Below are 22,865 nucleotides of genomic sequence, written 5' to 3'. Positions count from 1 at the left end.
TACCTACAGCAATCTACACATTCAGTTCAGTCCCCATCAAAATACCATCCACTTTTTTCAAAGAAATGGAACAAAGAATCGTAAATTTTGTATGGAACCAGAAGAGACCCCGAATAGCCAGAGGAATGTTGAAAAAGAAAAGCAAAGCTGGCGGCATCACAATTCCGGACTTCCAGCTCTATTACAAAGCTGTCATCATCAAGACAGTATGGTACTGGCAGAAAAAGAAACACATAGATCAATGGAACAGAATAGAGAGCCCAGAAATGGGCCCTCAGCTCTATGGTCAACTCATCTTTGACAAAGCAGGAAAGAATGTCCAATGGCAAAAAGACAGTCTCTTCAACAAATGGTGTTTGGAAAATTGGACACCCACATGCAGAAGAATGAAACGGGAATATTTCCTTACACCACACACAAAAATAGACTCCAAATGGTTGAAAGACCTAAACAGGAGACAGGAGTCCATCAAAATCCTAAAGTAGAACACAGGTAGCAATGTCTTCGACCTCAACCACAGCAACTTCTTCCTAGAAACAGCTCGCCAAAGGCAAGGGGAGCAAGGGCAAAAATGAACTCTTGGGATTTCATGAAGCTAAAAAGCTTTTGCACAGCAAAAGAAACAGTCCACAAAACCAAAAGACAACCGACAGAATGCGAGAAAATATTTGCAAATGACATATCAGATAAAGGGCTAGTATCCAAAATCTATAAAGAACTTATCAAACTCAACACCCAAAGAAGAAATAATCCAATCAAGAAATGGGCAGAAGACATGAACAGACATTTTTCCAAAGAAGACATCCAAATGGCCAACAGACACATGAAAATGTTCTCAACATCGCTCGGCATCAGGGAATTCCAAATCAAAACCTCAATGAGATACCACCTCACACCAGTCAGAATGGCTAAAATTAAGAAGTCAGGAAACAACAGATGTTGGCAGGGATGAGGAGAAACGGGAACCCTCCTACACTGTTGGTGGGAATGCAAGCTGGTGCAACCCCTCTGGAAAACAGTATGGAGGTTCCTCAAACAGTTGAAAATAGAGCTACCATACGATCCAGCAATTGCACTACTGGGTATTTACCACAAAGATACAAATGTAGGGTTCCGAAGGGGTATGTGCACCCCAGTGTTTATAGCAGCAATGTCCACAATAGCCAAACTGTGGAAAGAGCCAAGATGTCCATTTACAGATGAATGGATAAAGAAGAGGTGGTATATATACACAATGGAATATTATGCAGCCATAAAAAGGAATGAGATCTTGCCACTTGCAACAACGTGGGTGGAACTGGAGGGTGTTATGCTGAGCGAAATAAGTCAATCAGAGAAAGACATGTATCATATGACCTCACTGATATGAGGAATTCTTAATCTCAGGAAACAAACAGAGGGTTGCTGGAGTGGTGGTGCGTGGGAGGGATGGGGTGGCTGGGTGATAGACATTGGGGAGGGTATGTGCTATGGTGAGCACTGTGAATTGTGCAAGACTTTTGAATCACTGATCTGTACTTCTGAAACAAATAATGCAACATATGTTAAGAAAAAAGAAAAAGAACAAGATAGCAGGAGGGGAAGAATGAAGGGGAGTACGTTGGAGGGGGAGATGAAGCAAGAGAGACGATGGACTCTGAAAAACAAACAGGGTTCTAGAGGGGAGTAGGGTAGGGGGATGGGTTAGCCTGGTGATGGGTATTAAAGAGGGCACATTCTACGTGGAGCACTGGGTGCTATGCACAAACAATGAATCATGGAACACTACATCAAAAACTAATGATGTAATGTATGGTGATTAACATAACAATAAAAAAATAAAAAAAAAGATTCTTAGAAATTCTTTTGCCTAGATGAGAATGTCTAAGAGGCAATTACTTAAATTCTTTAGACATACAAACGAAAGTCTGACCGCCTAATGGCCATATTTTACTGTTATTGCCCTGGATTTGGTCTTTGCCTGTCATGCATTTCTTCAGCTGACCAGACTACTGAGATTATCCTAGCATATATATACTTTTTCTAATTTCTGCTTGCAAATTTAACAATTCCCCCTTTGCTTCTAAAAGAGACTAATTGGCATATTTAACTTTTTCTATAAATCTCCTTAGTGAGATTGCCAATTTCAATAGGTACGTTTCTATCTTCCAAGTTACCATAGTTAACAGCCTCACTAATTGATATGCCTGTAGATAATCAGGATAATATCAGTCTAAATGAGATATTTTATGTTAATTGTCTATGCTAGTGCCTGATACATGTAAGCCCTAAAAATTTGTAGCTATTTTAATTACTAAAGCTTAAAATCTGTATCCTGGGCACCTGGGTGGCTCAGTCAGTTAAACACCCGACTCTTGATTTTGGCTCAGGTCATGATCTCAGGGTCATGAGATCCAACCCTTTGTGGGCTCCTCGTTCAGCAAGGAGAGTCTGTTTGAGATTCTCTCCCTCTCCCTCTGTCTGTCCCCTGCTCATGTTAAGTAAATAAACACATCTTTTTAAAAAAAAAATCTGTATCCTGGCATTCAAGGCTAGATCAACCAATTTAAATTTAAAAAATTGCTATCTAACCACTTGTTCTCTATTCTTTACAAGAATCCCCTCTTAAAGCCAAAGTAGTATACTCAGTATATACGAAATTTATGTCTGGTTTTCACATGGATTTTCTCCCATATATTTTACCCACCTTTTATAAAATTTCTTTCTTGCTTCTCTGATAATCTAGGTATAACTCATTCTATCCTCTTTTTGAAGAATTCTAAAACCCTCCCAGCATACACTGAGTTTCCCTTTCATTTATTTTCTGTGATCATATAATACCTGCTTATGGCAGTAGTCATGTGACTTACATTTCAAATTGATAATTTCCTCTTTTGTAAAAGGAATAATAATGACTATATTACATCCCATGAATGTTGTAAGGGTTCAGATTTAGTATCCGAAAGTGAATTGTAAACTCCTAAATATTAAGGACAAAGTCTGAGCCTCAGGTGCTTGATGCCAGAACTTTAATTCATAACCACTAGGTTCTGCCACTTTCAGCCTATCAGTTCTGAAAACTTTTAATTGATCCATATCAAAACTCAAAACCTGCCAACATCCATACTCATACTTTCTTCTCTTTCCTCTGTTATAGAAGAGAAAGTTTTCAATTTTTATATAAGCCCAATTCCTACACATGTGCTTGGGAGCACATACTCATGTCTTTCTCCCTTATTTTCAGAAACCCTCAAACAACCATTGTCTTTAATTAAAAGCCTTAAGTAATTTTTGACATGATGCTCATGATGAATGAAGGAATAAAAACTAAAGGTTTATGTGTCTGTAATTGAAAATTGTTTAAAACTGTACTCTTTCAGGGCACCTGGGTGGCTTAGTCATTAAGCGTCTGCCTTCGGCTCGAGTCATGATCTCAGGGTCCTGGGATCAAGCCCCGCATTGGGTTCCCTGCTCAGCGGGAAGCCTGCTTCTCCCTCTCCCACTCCCCTTGCTTGTGTTCCCTCTCTCGCTGTGTCTCTCTCTGTCAAATAAATAAAATCCTAAAAAAATAAAAAAATAAAACTGTATTCTTTAGATAACACCATAAAATGCTATACTTAATTTTGAACATTAAGCTGTGATTTCACCTTATATGCTAGATGTGATTAATTTATTCTTCAAAGACTATTACAGCTACAAATTAACATGTGGGTTTAAAAAATATATATAATTAATTTTGTTTGGCAATTGCTGAGTTATTTCCGATAAACCTCTTTGATACTTATTCTCTGGAATAAGAGAATGTTACACAAACTTTGATTTACTTTGTTCCATGATTTGGAAAGAATGGCATCATTTCACTGAAGCAAGAAACATCAGCTCTGTATTAGGACCTGCGATGGATGAGGTAATATAAATGATCACAGAGTTGATCAGAATTCATCCATTAGACCCAGCGTAGTCACAAAGCTTATAAAGAATTGTTTTCTTATGCAAACTGTGTCCACTGGGAGAAAAGACATGAAACAGTGGTGAGGAAATGGCAGACCATTCTTCCTCCTCTTTCCATGGCAGGCTAGCCTTCAATAGACATAGAAATGTCCATTTTCTAATGACCAAAGGTAAAGGTGGTCTTGCACTCTGCCACACCACCGAAATTACGCATTTTTAGAAGAGTTTTTTGTCTGATACTTTTGGAATGATGAAGCTATTTACAGAAAGAAAGCTATTACAAGAAAGACAAAAATATAATGTCAAAGGCTGATCAGAAAGTTTTCTGATCTGAAAAAAATAATTCTGTGTTCTTTGTATTTATCAAATCCAATCTAAAAAATTAGATGTGTACATGTGTGTATGATTTGATCCATGTTCTGCTCAGCATAGTTTCTAACAATGAAATATGTGAGATACTGAAAATATTCATCAGTAGAAAAAAGGCCACATAAATTAGAGTACATTCATATTGTGAAATATTATTCAGTAATTAGAAATAAATAAAATAAAAAATTAAATAAATAAAATAGATGTGGCAGATTGTATTAGTGTTTGAAATATCCTCTGCTAAAATTCTTTTCTATTTATCTGTCCTGATGGTGACCAACTTGGCCATGAGTCTTGCTTTGCCAATGAAATGTGAGTAGAATTAATGCATGTAGCTTCCAAGATGAAAATTTACAAGCCAATGTATCCTTCCTTCATGTTATCTGTGGAGAGAATCATTGTTCCAAATTGGGCTGCTCCATCAGTTTGAGTCCCACAGGGAAGAATTCATGGAGCTGGGGGGTAGGGGCGAGTTACTCTCCCTTGGTAGTTGTGTAGCAAATAAACCAGTATGATGGAGGTAATTCAACTCGATTCTGAGATTATAGAATTATTTGTGATTAGCACAGCAAGATTTATCCTAAACTGACTAATAAGGTAGATTTCTGTGTACAGACGAGGTTGGGTAGTGGTGGAAAATTGAAAGTAATACATGCTAGTTAAGTCTTTTAACTGCCTGTTACTCATCCTGGGCTGTTCATTATCTTCTTGTGTGTATGAATGGCACCTTGTAATAGTCATAAGATCTTACCATTCTCATGGCTACAAATCCTTCTCACACCTTGAACACCTGATACATTGCATCTGCTAGTCCAGTTCCTTACAGTATACTAGTACATTCAGCTCCAGTTCTATTTTTTGAACAACTGAACTACCACATCATGTCCAAGGATATGAGGTTTCTTTTCATGGTGGTAAAAATATTTTAAATAAGGTTATCCTAATGGCTGTACAATTTTGTGAATATACTAAAAACATTGGATTTATGGCATGTGAATTACATTGCAATAAAGCTGCTATAAACAACTTAGAAAAGCATTCTTTATAAAAATGATGGTGATATAAATTTAATGATATTCTATTAACAATTAATTGTTGGGATCATCTCCCAAATATTTTCTGATATCATTCCCTAGGGAATATGCATTTTACGTGAAGGTCAAGTATGGTTTTTTTAAATAGTGATATATACATTTTATTACAGTTTCCCATCCAAGTACTAATGAGGCCCGACCCCGCTTAGCTTCCGAGATCAGACGAGATTAGGCTTAGCTTCCGAGATCAGACAAGATTGGGCTTAGCTCCCGAGATCAGATGAGATTGGGCACGTTCAGGGTGGTATGGCCGTAGACACCTTTATTATAGTTTATTGTATTGTACCATTTATATCCATTTTCCAATAAACAATGAGGACCTTCGTGTCAAGTATCATATCATATGGCTTTATACCTGATTCACACACATATTCAATGAAAGCTTGACTGAGGAATGAGTGTATGGTAATGCACCTAAAAATAAAGAACATAACTGTAATGGGGACATTTTAAGTGCTATTGGAGACCATTGTAGATATGCTAAAAGGTAGCCTTGAGCTTGGAGTATTTCAAGTATCATCATATAAGAGATTCACCTTCTATAATGCTTCTGTAGGGGCGCCTGGGTGGCTCAGTTGGTTGTGTCTGCCTTCACCTCAGGTCATGATCTCCAGGTCCTAGGATCGAACACCGCATGGGCTCCCTGCTCGGTGGGGAGTCTGCTTCTCCCTCTACCCCTTCCCCCTGCTAGCGTTCTCTCTCTTTCTTTCTCAATAAATAAATAAATAAATAAAATTCTTTAAAAAATAAAAACAAATAAGGGAGAACTTTTTGAGTCAATGTTTTGAAGGCAGTGAGTTTCTGTCTTTGGAGCTGTTTAAGTATAAGCTAGATCACAATTTGAATAGAATCTTATAGAGAGGGGCGCCTGGGTGGCTCAGTCAGTTAAGCGTCTGCCTTCGGCTCAGGTCATGATCCCAGGGTTCTGGGATCGAGCCCCGCATCGGGCTCCCCGCTCAGTGGGGAGCCTGCTTCTCCCTCTCCCTCCCTCTGCCTTTGCCCCTCCTCACCGCTCGTTTTCACTCTCTCTCTCAAATAAATAAATAAATCTTTAAAAAATATATAGTGCTTCTATAATGTAGGTACACAATGATGCCTGGAAAATTAAAATATTCATTCACGTGTGGAAAGTTCATTTGGAGGTAACTGACTTTCAAAAGAGAAAATTTGTGTAGCACAGCATGTTTCCTATAAGCAGCCATAGTTCCCATCACAACATGCTTGGTCACTGTGAAACTATTATTCTGTTTTTAAGAGTGAGTGAAAGGAAGACAAAGTGGAGGTATACTCAGGATTTCAAGTTATGAACAAAAACATTGGACTAGGAATAAGCCAACATGTGCTTAAGATGATGGCTGGAGCAGGTAAGTGTGATGCTAGTTAAGGTGCATTTTGACTTTGGTGTCAAACTATCTTCATCCTTTCCCATCCAAATCCCTGAACTAATTTTGTTTAATGGAAAACACTAAGCAATTCATCTTAAAGCTGTCCATTAGCCCTCCTCGTGCTCAAGAATGATTTGAACGGACATCAAGCTGAAAACATCTTAACCATTGGTAAAGACAACACAACTCAATTTGTACTATTCAAGTTAAATAGATCCAAATTGCTCTGTAATTGATGATATATAACTGTCTTAGGAAAGGGAATGATATGAATCATTCCACACTGTTTTCTAAGGAAGAATCAGGTTTTCAATCAATATACACTTGGCTTGCTCATAAAACCAGCCTGTAAAACAGGCTTATCTCTCTAAAGATTGTACAATAAGTAAAACCTCTTTTATCAAACCTCCTTACCCCTTGGGCTAACATTAAGCATTGGGAGATTCTCACCACTGTAATTTTTCTTCCCATTCCAATAGTCTTAAATCCACAAAAGCAAGTGGATTTAATTAATTTAATTAATACAATTAATTTAGTCTCATTCCATAGCATGCTGAACTTTAAGAAATTATTGGGCCTGTGGGGCGCCTGGGTGGCTCAGTCTGTAAAGCATCTGCCTTCGGCTCAGGTCATGATCCCAGGTCCTGGGATCAAGTCTGAGTCCAGCATTGGGCTCCCTGCTCAGCGGGGAGCCTGCTTCTCCCTCTGCCGGCTGCTCCCCCTGCTGTGCTCTCTCTGTCTCCCTCTCTCTCTCTCTGACAAGTAAATAAAATCTTTTAAAAAAGAAATTATTAGGCTTGTAATTTATTTTCAGGTAGCTTAAATGAAATTTCATCCTTAGTTTTTGAGAACGTTATTTCACTGCTGTGTTCCAGCCAAACAAATTCTCCAGTAAGAAATGACTGCTCTTTTCTTTTTCTTTCTTTCTTTCTTTCTTTCTTTTTCTTTCTTTCTTTCTTTCTTTCTTTCTTTCTTTCTTTCTTTCTTTCTTTCTTTCTTTCTTTCTTTCTTTCTTTCTTTCTTTCTTTTTCTTTCTTTCTTTCTTTCTTTCTTTCTTTCTTTCTTTCTTTCTTTCTTTCTTTCTTTCTTTCTCTCTCACTCTCTCTTCCTTCCTTTCTTTTTTCTTTCTCTCTTTCTTTCTTTCCTTCTTTTTAAACTAGGCTTAAACTCCATACAACACTAAGGAATATGATGGCACAGATGTAAAAATAAGAGGAATGAGTACTTTGAGAACTATTTATAAATGGGTAAATGCATAGTTTACATATTTTACTACTGCGTATTTTCAAGTTTGAATTTAGGTGTTAAGTTAAAATTCTATTGAGCATTCTGTTTGAAGAACACTGTGTCTGGCATTGAGAAAAATATAGTTTTTGATTTAATGTAACATACAACATTTTTTAAGACTTAGTTTTTTAAAAAAAGACTTTAGATTACAAAACTAAAGGAAAAAAGCACAACATCAAATTGAGAGCAACTGAAACAATATGGAATTGAGAAGAATCCAATGACAGGGAGCTATTCAGTAAAAAGTTTCTAGAGGAGAGAAATTTGCATCTGGGGCTTGAAGGTCATGTTCAACTTGGAAAGGTCCAAGATGTGATAAATAGATTTTCTAAGCTAGTCCCTATGAGTAAAAAAAGGCAAACAGAAATGAGTAAACTATTGAGAATTATGCTGATAATTAAGAATAACGGCAACTAATATTTATTGAACACTTACTTTTTTTTCTTCCAAAATACTTCCTAAGTTCTTTACAACTCTGCTATCTCAATACCCTTATCAGCTCTATGAGACGGGTACTATCATTATTCCCATGTCCATGACTAGGGCCTCTAGGCCAGAAAGGTCAGTTCAAATAGTTAGTGATTTATGGAGCTATGGTTTCAGACCAGGTGAATTTAACTGAGATCTCATTCTCTTTTCCATAGTGTACTTTATATTCTTATTCTAATCAAATACTGATAAGAAGTTTTGGGGTAATATATATCATTTCTGAAAATACCCTTAAAACCTTTATTTAGTCTTACCCAAAACACTTATAAAACTAATACATATTCTTTTCTTTTATAATTCTTAGAACACTTATTTTAATACCCTTGTATGAAACAAAATGCTTGAGGGCCTGAGAAATAGAAAGCCAGGTATTAAAACACTGTGCGGTGTCTGTGTACCAGTTATCCATTGCCATAGTAATGTGCATTCTAGATCTACCGAACTCCAATGGCTTATAACAGTAAACATTTACATTTTCTCATAAGTCTCTGCATCTGCTGAACAGGTTTTTCAGCTGTGTTACACTCAACTGACCTCAGCTGGATTTGTTCATGAGTGTGTGGTCATTTGGTAGGTCAGGGAAGAGCTACCTGGTTTCAGATGCCCTTAACTGAGCTGAATTATCTCTCCTCCACATGGTCTCACTGTCCAGCATTCCAGCTTGCTGGCCAGTCCATGACTGCACAGGGATGATGGTGTTGGAGGGAGGGGTGTGGGGTTCAAGGAGAAAAGTAGAAATGAGCAAGCCTTTTGAGTCCTTAGGCTTGGAACTAGCACACAGTTCTTTCTGCCCTTTTCTACTGGCCAAATGAAGTTACAGGGCCATCTCGGATTTGAGGTGTGGGGAAATAGATTCCTCTTCTTCTTTAAGAAGGTTGTGGTGTCCATTAAAAAAGGGGGGGCATAGATACAGATGGGGAAGTGCCTGTGCATATTTGCAGTCAATCTACTAAAACTTGGCCCAAAGGAAGCAAAACATAAACAGGATCATTCTATTCTCTATCTATAAACGCTAAGCATAAATTAACTGCCAGATGCCCCATAAGGTGCAGTATTGGATATGTAAACGAGTTCAGTGTCCAGAATACTGATCTTCCTAAAGTGTAAGCACGATGATGTGATTTCCAGTAAATATCTTCCAAGATTCACCTTCGTCTGACATAATGGGCCTTTACGTGGTTCATGGCTAGCCCACCTCTTCAATCTTATCGCTCCTCCCTCTCACCAGCCCCTCGTATATATCCACAGGGAACTCCTCGGAGGGCTTTTGCACATCCTTTTCTCTGTTTATTTCTCCGTATCTGGCAGATTTCTTCACTCTCCCAAACTTTCAGCTCAGACATCCCCTGGTTCTATGCTCAGTTGCCTCCTGTGCTTATCTCTTTCACAGCGTGGGATTTCTCTATCAGCCTCCTCTACAAGATCACGGCCTCCTGTAGGATGAACGTTCACCTTCACCTGTTGCCCCCGTGCCTGGAACATACAAGGGCTAAATAATTTGATGAAGGAAAGGATGTGTCTTTCACAAAATAATCTCCTGTAGTGAATGGCTTGCATATATTTAGTCCCAATTTCTAACCCAGTTGGGCTGGGCACTGTACTAAAGACAGGGAGATAACAATGACAGGAGAAGCCGAGTCTATTGCCAAGAGGATTGCTATTTTAGGGGGAGAGAAAAAAGGTAGATCTGGAGAGAAATACTATGAGAGAAATACTGGAGAGAAATACATGTTTTCCACAAGGGAGTCCGGTTTGGAAGTCTACAAACTGGTACAGTTTAAAATGGAGTCAGGAGGCCACAAGGGGGAGCCCTCAGCAGTACCACGCCACCTCAGTTACAGACCCCAGCAGGAAGGATCATCAATCACAGACCTCAAAAGAAGAGATGCACCTTGCCAGTTGATACCACCTTCCTACTTCAGCAGGAGGAAGGAGGATTCCTTTCCCTGCCCAGCAATTCAGCCAGTGAGAAACAGTGACCACCCTGAACCCCGGCTGTCCTCCAATGGCCTTTCATTGAAACAAACCCTCCCACCTTTCTCCATTTTCTCTATAAAGTAACATGCTCTCTTTGGCTTGTTGGACTTGCCTATGGTTTTTGCTCTAGCTTGCTTGTCCCAAACTGCAATTCCTTTGCTAATATACCCTCTTTGCTGATAAAATAACTGGCTGTTTATTTTTAAGGTTGACAAAAGTCAACCTAGCATGTTTGATATCAAGAATTTTTTCTCCAGTAGAATAAAAGAGCAGTAGATCTGGATTGTAACTATTTTGAAACACTTTAATTTAAATGGAAAATCTAGTGAGAAATAGCTGAACTTCCTTTGCAAGCTCAAAATCAGGAAATACTTAATACAAATACCTGCAATATGCCTCCAGTATTTAGTTATGTTTTGGAGGTAGATACTCCTATCATCTCAAGGGATGTTTTATAGCCCAGTTGGTGAAATAGATTTGCAAACTGATCATTTCACTTATACTAAGTATAAGAACAGAGAAATATTCTGTGTAGACTAGAGGGGGGGAGCACAGGATTTGGATTGGAGAATTAGGGGAGTGTTCCCAGAGAAGTACCACCTCAGCTAACTCCTTTTTTTTAAAGATTTTATTTATTTATTCTAGAGAGAGAGAGCATGCAGGGGGAGGAGCAGAAGGAGAGGGAGAAGCAGACTCTACACTAAGCATGGAGCCTGACACCGGGCTCGATCTCAAGACCTTGAGATTATAACCTGAGCTGAAACCAAGTGTTGGATGCTTAATTGACTGAGCCCACCCCCCCCTCCAGGCACCCCTCAGCTAACTCTTAAAAAGTGAATAGTTTTATCAAAAGACAATGAAGGATTTTATAAGCAAAATGAGAACCCCATTTTAAGTGAAATTGCATCTTTGTTTTGGACAAATATTTTATAATTGGCTACAATTGCTGTCAGTTGTCAGTAGTAGAAATGGATTACTCACTGAGAAATCTATCTAGAAACTGTTTTTTTTAACATTGGTGGTACCACCCACAAGAGGTGTTGTGGGAATTGTAAGGGGAAGTATAGTTTTCATAATGATTAAGAAGTAATGATGGCACGAGTCATCCTACAATGCCCAGGACTATACTAAACAAAGAAGTATTGTCCCACACCCAACATGGATTTAAAATCCTGACCACATGGCCATGTGGATGAAACATACAAATATACCCACCTGATTACCTGAGCCTAGACTACAGACTCTTTCTACGGATCCACATAAAGTATTTCTCAAGGATTTTATACATTTTATAAGTTGTTTAATTTATAATACATAAATGTATTCAACTACAAAATAAATTAAGGAAAATAATACTTGTCTCATTCAGAACTTTACCAAGGACTATACAAATTCTATATAATCATGTCACTAATTGCAGAGCTGATTATGACATTTGAGTTGTAACAACACTTTTGTAACAGTCTTTACTGAAAATTGTCGCATTAATGACTATTTCACATATAGGTGCAAACCTCTAGTTCCTTAATTAGATTTTCAAAGTACTCATGCTTAAACATTTACATATTAAAATATATCTTAATTTGTCATAACTTTCCATTCGTATTTCTTTTATATTAAAATGAGGGCATTGTTTGGTTATTTAAATTATGTTGTGGGTAAGTTATATTACCTATGAATAGCTTCTTCAACAAATGAGTGTTAATTTTTGTGAAAAAGGGGGCATTGGCTTTGATAAGATTGAAAACCATTCTGTAGATAAAGATGGATATGATTCATGTGTGTTTGCAAGAGATAGAGATTACATTCTTAATGTGTATGGACTATTAAAGTGTGATTGTCCCTGAAATTACAAAAAAATATATATATCATGGGGGGGAAAAAGTTACATCAGCAAATGGTTTGAGAGTCCACACTCTCTCTCCAGTTAACCTGTGCTATACAAGGCTCTAAAGTGATTGAAATTAAGAAATCACAGTAGGAGACTTGGTAAGACACCCTTCCCTGCCTTTACCACATGTAGCTTTCAGGTACATTTGGATCAGTTAGTAATTTGGCTCTGGTAATTATGCCCAGTTATGAATATCTTTAAAAAGAATGAAAGTCTCTGACTTGATTGCTCTCGAAGTGTAGTCCTGAGACCAGCAGCTTTTACATCACGTTGGGAACTTGTCAGAAACACAAAATATCTGGCCTTATCTCAGAACTGCTGATTCTGGGGGCTTTGCAAAGAAATCTGTGTTTTAACAATCTTCCAGGCCACTTCTGATGTGCTCTGAAATTTGAGAAACTTTGTTCTAACTTTTAAACTCTGACATGAAATTTAGCATGATGAAAATATGTTGCTTTACACCATTGCCTAGAGTTCCTGCCCACCAGAGGGCATCAAAATCATTGCCCATTTCTAGGTGGCTATGTGCATAGCCATGTCTAGGTTCCTGAGTCTCCTCTACACCAGTCCAGGTGCATTGGCCAAAATAGTAAAAAAATCTTTTTTCTAAAACATTTATTATGCTGCCTAATCACCTTGGAATATGACAGAATGAACAGGAGAAAATTAAATTACCTTTGCTATAACTAAAATACTTTCTTTCAATTTGAATTATTTTTTAAACATTTTAAAAAAGATTTTATTTATTTGAGAGAGAGCAAGAGAGAGAGAGAAAGAGCACGAGAGGGAGAAACAGACTCCCAGTTAAGCAGGGAGCCCGATGCGGGGCTCCATCCAGGGACCCTGGATCAGGATCTGAGCCTAAGGCAGACACTCTACTGACTGAGCCACCCAGGCGCCCTTAAAACTCTTCACTTGAGTTTAGTTGACACACAATGTTACATTAGTTTCAGGTATACAACATAATAATTAAACCTCTCTCTACCTTATTCTATGCTCACCTCAAGCATAGATACCATCTGTCACCATACAGTGCTATTAAAATAGTATTGACTACATGCCCTATGCTGTACTTTCTATTCCCACAACTTATTCATTCCCTACCTGGAAGCCTGTATCTTCCACCCCCCTTCACCCATTTTCCCATTCCCTAACCCCTTCCCCTTTGGCAATCATCAGTTTATTTTCTATATCTATTGGTCTGATTCTGCTTTTTGTTTATTTGTTCATTTGTTTTGGTTTTTAGATTCCACATATGAATGAAATCATATAGAATTTTTCTTTCTCAGCCTGACTTATTTCACTTAGTATACTCGCCTCTAGGTCTGTCCATGTTGTCACAAATAACAAGATTTCATCTTTTTTATGGCTCTGTAACATTCCTCTATGTGCATCTATGTGTGAGTGTGTGTGTGTATGTGTACATCTTCCTTATCCATTCATCATCAAGGGACACCTGGGTTGCTTCAGTATCTTGGCTATTGTAAATGCTGCAATGAGCATGGGGTACATATATATCTTTTTGAATTAGTGTTCTCATTTTCTTTGGGTAAATACTCAGTAGTGGAATTATTGGATCACATGGTATTTATGCTATTCATTTTTTGAGGATCCCTCACACTGTTTTCGACAGTGGCTGTATCAATTTATATTTCCACCAATAGTGCACAAGAGTTCCTTTTTCTTACATCCTTGGCAATATTTGTTATTTTTTTTGTCTTTCTGATACTAGCCATTCTGACAGGTATAAGGTGAGATCCCACTGTGGTTTTGATTTGCATTTTCCTGATGGTTAGTGATGTTGAGTGTGTTTACATGTAACTATTGGGCATCTATATATCTTCTTTGGAAAAATATCTACTCAGCTTCTCTGCCCACTTTCTAATTGGATTCTTTGGGGTTTTGATGGTGAGTTGTATACATTCTTTATATATTTTGGATGTCTGAATTGTCTAAGGCATCAGACTCAAGATCCCGCTTCAATTTCAATTATTGTATTTTAGTTAAAGGAAGGTGACTGGACCACATTGTATAGAAGATCCCCTCTAGACATAAAAACCATATCAATACTAAAAGCACTGCCAATTTTGATTTTAAAATGGGATAACTACACATAAATATGATAAGGATGTGCTAGGGTAGTAGAGCATTATTAAAATTGTATTAGAACATATCTGTGAACACAAGAACATGCACTCATCAAAACATATGTCTGAAATTTAATAATAACAGAACAAACAAGTGAAACACACAATAAATAGGCAATCGATGTGGCATCTACAAGAGCCAAACAGTTAAATGATTTTATTTTGAACAATGTGATTTATATGAATGTTATGCAAGTAATTGGGTAGAAATTGTTTTTCCATAAGATATTTTGGAAGATATGCACAGTCATAGACTTATGACTTAAAACGACCAAATGGAATCATTGTTTGTAAACTAGACAGTTGCTTGGTGGTAAGAGTAGCAAACAGTTCATCTAATCAATCTTTAACCCTGATTTATGAAAAAGGATTTTGTGATGAGTAGATGTTGAGCCCTGAGAGCACATCAGAACTGGGTTATGGGGAACTTCATACATAAATTAAGTATAACGAGATTGTGGGAAATCTTTATTCATTGGCATCTACTGAGAAAAGATGCATTTAGACACTAATATAACTTTGTTTTACCTAAAATAAGTTATTGCAAAAATGGTTATTCCTGAATATAAAAATTTAAATATTCTATAATGCCAAATTGTACATATAGGTAAATATCTTTTTACAATTGTTTATATACATTATATACATTTGGGGCCACTTAAATGAGGAGCAAAAATATCATTTGTGTCTAGTATATTAATTCACCTTCATAATAGATATCTAAATGTCAAGAAGAAAGTTAAAATATACTCAGCATATGGACACATGTAAAACATTTTGGTTAATATTTTTATCTCTAAAATGTTATATTTAGAGAAAAATGTTCTAGTATTTCTGTTAAGTGATAATATTTGGAATGCATCTGGATTGGGGAAACAATCAAGTACATTCCATACTGAGTAGCCAGTGGTGTGAATATGTATGACTATATTTGGCATTTTATTTTATTTTATTTTATTTTATTTTATTTTATTTTATTTTATTTTATTTTATTGATGTCTGATCATATTTATTTGTTACTTTTAGAAAATCTCATTTTTGGCCTCAGACAGAGGTAGCAGCTCTCAGAGAGGACAGCCTCCGTCTCTTGGCAATCAGTTCGTGGCATTTTTTCTTTCACCTCTTTCATTCTCTTGGCCAAAAGTTTAGCATATTCTGCAGGCTCTTCCTATTTTTCTTAGGACACTGTTTCTTCAGAGCAGTATGCTGACATTTGTGGTGGAGGACACATGGAGAAATAAGATGCTGAATCTTTGGCATTTTGTTTCCAGATTTCTTCTTTGTTTAGTGGCGTTCTCACAACATACTGGTGGACATCATCTTTAGAGAGATTGAAAAGTTTGTGGATTCTGCTAGCTCTTTTGGGCCCCAGGCAATGAGGCACAATAGTATCAGTGAGTCCAAGATTATCCTTCCCCCCGCCTTTTTTTTCCCACAACAACCAAGTTGAGAACACTGAGATTGGCATCCACAATGCAACCCTGAACAGATTTGTGCTTTCTTTCTCCAGTCTTCCTTGGTCTGTATCAGGAATGCCCCTTACTCAGCAGCAGGTGGAGACATCGGGGTCAAGACACCCTGCTTCATGGGGAAGCCTTGTTTGTCATTGCCATCACTCAGTCGGACCATTTAACCCTTCCATTCTTCACCCAGAGCATCAGTAGCAACTTTTGTGGCCATACGCTTCTCATACAAGGTACGAAGTTTTCATCAACCACTTCAATGAGTTTCTGGCAGCCAGTATCTGAGAAAGAGATGTTCAGCTTCATCCAAAAACAGCCTACCACATCCAAGTCACCAAAAAAGAGAGCTATATTTGGCATTTTAGATATAAGGCCCTCAGACTGAGGTTACAACCCTTCCGTTGTGTATTTAATTCATTCAACAAATACTTGTTGAATACCTAATTTGTCCTTTTCACTAAAGACATCCATAAGAACTTAAAAAATAATAAAAGAAAATGAAGGATATGTGGTTCTTAAAAAGAAGAGGCTGCTAATCTAGTGAAAGGGGCAGAAATATGAACTACCATAATAGGGGCTTTAGTCTGCTCCTCAGAAATACAGTATCCTGGGAGAGTACATTGCAGTGGATTTTTTAAAGAATCTGCTGTGGGTTTTCAAGAAAGCCCAAGACATCAGAGGAATGACATGTCTTAATATCATTGCATTTTATTTATGAAAAGTTTCCTCTTTTATGTTCTTAAGAAGTTCTATGAAGACCAAGCTAGTGGAGATTTCAGATGTGTTTTCAAAATAACTCTTTATGATTTGCAGTTGTTATTAAGATGAGGTAATAAACACTGTCATTTCAAGGTCCTGAATTCTGAGTCACTCAGCATGGGAATCATCTTCAGTGGCAAGTATTCACTGAATGCCAACTTCAAGTAGGGGTTTCAGACAGTGGGAACCCCCTAAAAATCTGACAGAGTCAGCTTTCAGTTTAGATGAGGGAACGGGTCCTAAATATAAATAGTGAAATAACGGAAGAACCCATTCAGGTCTCAACTCTTTGTTTCGTCTTTTTATGCGTTAACTAGCAGCAACTTTAATAGTATTTTATGTTGATATAATGCATTGTGTTTAATTCTGTTTTCATATTTAAATTTAAGTTTGAAGTCTGTATTGAAATAATATAGATTATTTTGTAACTATATTGATATGTTAAACTATTAAAATGACATAAATCTGTAAATAACAGAAAGTAACATAAATAATAAATTGATGAAGAAAATTACCTATAATCACATAAGCTAATCAAGTAGAGGTTTCCATTTGCATATTTTGCCTTCTAGTCTTTAAATATAGCCTGGTGATGGGTATAAAGGAGGGCACGTACTGCATGGAGCACTGGGTGTTATACAAAAACAATGAATCATGGAACACTACATCAAAAACTAATGATGCTCAGAATGGCTAAAATTAACAAGTCAGGAAACAACAGATGTTGGCAGGGATGCAGAGAAAGGGGAACCCTCCTACACTGTTGGTGGGAATGCAAGCTGGTGCAACCACTCTGGAAAACAGTATGGAGGTTCCTCAAAAAGTTGAAAATAGAGCTACTGTATGACCCAGCAATTGCACTACTGTGTATTTACCCCAAAGATACAAATGTAGTGATCCGAAGGGGTACGTGTACCCCGATGTTTATAGCAGCAATGTCCACAATAGCCAAACTATGGAAAGAGCCAAGATGTCCACCTACAGATGAATGGATAAAGAAGAGGTGGTATATATACACAATGGAATATTATGCAGCCATGAAAAGGAATGAAATCTTACCATTTGCAACGACATGGATGGAACTGGAGGGTATCATGCTGAGTGAAATAAGTCAGTCAGAGAAAGACATGTATCATATGACCTCACTGATATGAGGAATTCTTAATCTCAGGAAACAAACTGAGGGTTGCTGGAGTGGTGGGGGGTGGGAGGGATAGGGTGGCTGGGTGATAGACATTGGGGAGGGTATGTGCTATGGTAAGCACTGTTGAATCACAGACCTGTACTTCTGAAACAAATAATACATTACATGTTAAAAAGAAGAAGAAGAAGAAGAAGAAGAAGAAGAAGAAGAAGAAGAAGATAGTAGGAAGGGAAAAATGAAGGGGGGGAAAACGGAGGGGGAGACGAACCATGAGAGACTATGGACTCTGAGAAACAAACTGAGGGTTCAAGAGGGGAGGGGGTGGGGGGATGGGTTAGCCTGGTGATGGGTATTAAAGAGGGTATGTACTGCATGGAGCACTGGGTGTTATACAGAAACAATGAATCATGGAACACTACATCAAAAACTAATGATGTATTGTATGGTTATGAACATAACATAATAATAAATAAATAAATAAATAAATAAATAAATAAATAAATATCATTGAAACAACTGCTCCAACTTAAGAAATAAAATATTATAAATGCAAAAAAACTAATGATGTAATGTATGGTGATTAACATAACATAATAAAATAAAAAACTAATGATGTACTGTATGGTGACTAACATAACATAATATAATAAAATTAAAAAGATAAATATATGCTTGTTGAAACTTTTTGCATCTCAGTTTGAATTTTAAGTACAGATAGAGATTTTATTTTCTAAATATTCATGCAATATAAGGATATGATATTTAACAAACTAGTGTATGCTTTTCCTCATTTCTGAAATTTCATGTAGCCAAACACATGTACATATACACTTTGCATGGTTGTTTTCAAAAATGGAATCAAAACCCCATATTTGTGTACTACTTGAATTTCTCACATGATAATGTAAAACAGTGCAATAATTAAAGATCTAATTCACTGTTTTTAATACATATATGATTTTCATTTTGTATATGTGTGTATACATTATATATATAACTAAAGTTACATGTGTATACATTTATTTTGTGTATATATTATATATGTGTGCATATACATATACATATGTATATACATATATATGCATATATATTAAACTATATAGTTTTAATTATTTATTTTAGATACATACTGCACCCTACCCAAACATGTAAGATCTGTGAGTACAAATAGCTCCCATATTTATATTTCTACACCTATGCTGAGACATAATGGATGATTCTAGTGGACCATCTGAGTGATTTGCTAATCACTGAATGGCTCCAGTTGGTTTCATCCCATGAAGGCTGAAAAACAGAAACTCAATTCACTTCTGTTTGGATGCCACCAATTTTGTTTTTTGATAAGAGGCTTTTCTGGATGTTAGTTTTTGAAGAAATCAATAGATTTATTACTGAGAACTAATTAAAAAATTAGAATGTAAAAAAATTAATACTAATACCTTATGCTTTGTTCACAGATAAGCACTTCAAGATGTGAGATGTAAAACTTTTGTATAAATCTAAATTAAATTTGTAAAGTAATAATTTTGTTTCATTAATGAATTATCACACTCATAAAAATGTCTTTTCAGTGAGAGCATTTCACCTAACATGACATTTAGAAAAAATAATCTAGCCTTCCCTGCACTTTTTAGACTTTTAAGAATGATCTATATGTTTCTTTATTCATAAAACCTTGGGGAATATTTATGTCTCCAATTTTGTTTACTAAAGTCTAAGTGCTTTGTATACTGGTTCTGTATAACCTAGAAATGCACAGCAATGTGTTCATTATAACTGAATCATTTGCTCTGTATGTCTCTTTACTTAAAATGTGGACTTGGTTTAGCATTCTGGAAAAGGGGGTTCCTCTCTCACTTTTAAGGAATTTGGTAATAAAATTAATTCATCAATTCAACAAATTACGGTTTGTAATGTCTTCTAAATATCAGAAAATAGTGTAGGAGGTAAAATTATAAAGACATAATCCAAATCAGTGAACCCAAATTAATAATTCATGGGAATGAAATTTATAAATCCCACTGCAACTAACATGAGACTCATTCTGCCAAGGCAGAATATTAAAAGGATTATCCCCACCATTATTTTAATTCCGATGATTAGAAATTGGTGCACTATAATCAAGCCATTCTCCCCTTTCTAGTTCTGTTAGAAAATCCTTATCTCTTTCTCAGCAAAAACTGATGAAGTAGATACGCACAGAAAATATGGACTCCCATGTATAGATAGTGACAGTGACTCATCTCTGCACTCATGATTTTACTTCTCTTCTCATCCTCCTTGCACCCCCTTCCTCCTTCTTCTTCCTGTTTTAGTGTTTTGTTTTATTTTCTATCCTCTGTGTCTAGCTTCTTTGTTCTTTATGCTTAGTTTCTCAAATCCCCTTAGGAAGGAGAATTTAAGTGAGTCATATACCTGGTTTGCATTCCCAGGAGTGTTTGCATTTTCAGCAGAAATGAGAAGGCACTCGGTTGTTAGTGGTACAGTTAAAGGCAGGAGGTAAAAGATGGAAGACAGACGTTGAGTATTTAAGGAGATTATTAAAATCATGTTAATGCCCGGAACTCCTGCCATTTAGGCAGCAATTAAAAAGGCAAAATCAGCCTGAAACTATAACCACCTAACCTTTTCATTCTTCTTTGCATTGATTAATCTCGCCTTTACCCCACTTGACAGTTTGTGTATATCCCACATTTTCTATCACGTATCAACAACTAGAAGTATGGAATTTTAGTGAAGCTGATAATAATCAGGTGTTGTTGTGAATATATTTCTGACATGCAAATATTCTCTTTCTATATATTGTCAGACACTTTTGTGATAGGACAGCTTCCCTTCTACCAGGCGATCAATATACTACAGCAAAGAAATGCCACTGAGGGAGGGAGCCGACCTGCGCTACCTGCTAAGAGACAGAAAAAAAGTAATTTAAAAAAAAATTACCTTACAACTTTAAATATAGAGAAATATTGAGGTGCTCAAATAATGTATTTACAATTTATTTTATATATGTATGTGTGTGTATGTGTGTGTGGCATTTTCTTCTGAATATTTTATCAATTTTTATCATTTCTGAAAAATGTAACTGATGTGTTGTTTGAATTCCATTCTAGTTATTGTGATTATTTGGAAAATGAGATAGTAAAGCTGACTGGGCCCCAATTTCCCTATTTGTAAGGGGTTTGATCAACATATGCTCTTCAATGTTAGTTAATAGGCTCATAAGCTCAGTGAGAGTATATGGATATATGCATTTAAACATTATTTTACTACTCATATGCAAGACATTTTATTAAGCCCTATGTTTGAAATTCACTTTCTTTCTTCACTATTAATGAACTGCTATCCACTTTTCGAAAATGTTGTATTTCTCAAGGAAATTTTAGACTACTTTATCAGAGTCTACAAATATTATTCTTTCCCTTTCAAGAAAATGTTGCACCTTTTTAACTCAGAACCTTGTACTTTTCAGTCTTTGTGTTATGTGGAACTATATTCCAGGCCAATTTTTCCTCTAGCTATACAGCTGCCCTTGTAGGTCAGTAGAGAACAGTTCAATCATTTCACCTGAGGTAAAACATTTGTTTTATTTATTTAAACCTTGTAAAAGCAAAAGCCTATTCAGCCCATTCAAGAAGGGACCCAACTTATGTTCTCTAGTATGAAGCAGGCTACCAAAAAGCAAGGTCCTAATAGCTTTTCTCAAATGAGATTGTCACTGGGATATTTTGTCCCAAACAAGTTTTATAGAAGCCTCTTTATTAAAGAAGAGAAATGGATCTTGAGGACAAAAACTAAATGCAATTCATTAACTTGGTTGTTACCAATTGCTGCCTGAGAAAAGATCTAAAAGATTACATTTTTTCTTATCACCAGCTTATAACATATTTTTCTGGGAATAACAGATGGAAGCTCTAATTTTGATTATATACACAGGAGTTTTTGCTATAATAATCTGGTTTCTTTTTTGAGCCTCTCCTAAGTAAACTTAAATGCTGATTTGCTGATCATGCGTGCACTAAAATTTGTAAAATACTCAGAATAAGCTGGAAAAGTGTGGAGTTGGAAAACTGCATAGATTGTGGGATAGTGTGAGGGGTTTGAAATGGTTGAAGAGTATAAGAAATATTTCAAAGAGAAATTAACCTTTGAAGTGAATTTAGAAGGAGGAGTCACCCAGGTGTAGGAACGGAGGATGGGAATCTAGGGCAGAGGTCATTGCATGAACAAGTGCACAGAGTCATGACCACACAGAGAGCTTGGAAAAGACAAAGGCACGAGGTATCAGTGGCGGCCTGGTGGGAGTTGAAAAGATATTGGGACCCTTATATGACAGGCTAAAGACCTTAAAGTTTACCACTCATGAGTCTTAGTAGCTTTCTGAGTTTAATTGAAATTTGATATGGGTAGAGCATCTTAAATGAGATTTATATGCTCATAACTGCATCCATGCAAATTTCTAATTCAGGGCAATGATGAGGAAGCATCAAAGGCAGATTCTTTCCCCTGAAATCTTTGCAGTGAAATCCTAAGTCCTTTGCAACCTGGAAAACTTCTCAGAATGAGCTGCCAGATACTACCGGCAAGAAGCATATTTCTCAAAATAGACCCCTATTGGCCAGTTTCAAAGATTTAGCAACATATTCAGATGTCAAAGTGGATCCCTTCCACATCTTTCTCCCTGCTGTTTTTCTAATAGGAAAACCTCAAAACATTGAAGTAGATGATCTTGTCTAATTCTGGAAATCAGAAGCAGGAGATGTAAGAGACATTCCAATAGTGATTGCACATGTATTTATGGTGACAGAAAATTAAAATAAATATCTCATTCTAAATATTATTCTGCTTTCCCACAGCCACTGTTCCCTTCCAGACTTTATCATCTCCTCCAAATCACTGTAGGACCCACTACACAGCTCCCCCTGTCTCA

The sequence above is a fragment of the Eumetopias jubatus genome, unplaced genomic scaffold (genome assembly GCF_037043125.1).
Source record: "Eumetopias jubatus isolate StellerSeaLion01/CBP00866 unplaced genomic scaffold, mEumJub1_p1.0 scaffold_13, whole genome shotgun sequence".
NCBI classification, from domain to species: Eukaryota; Metazoa; Chordata; class Mammalia; order Carnivora; family Otariidae; genus Eumetopias; species Eumetopias jubatus.
The sequence above is the reverse complement of the archived record's forward strand: the minus strand, read 5'-3'. Positions refer to the sequence as shown.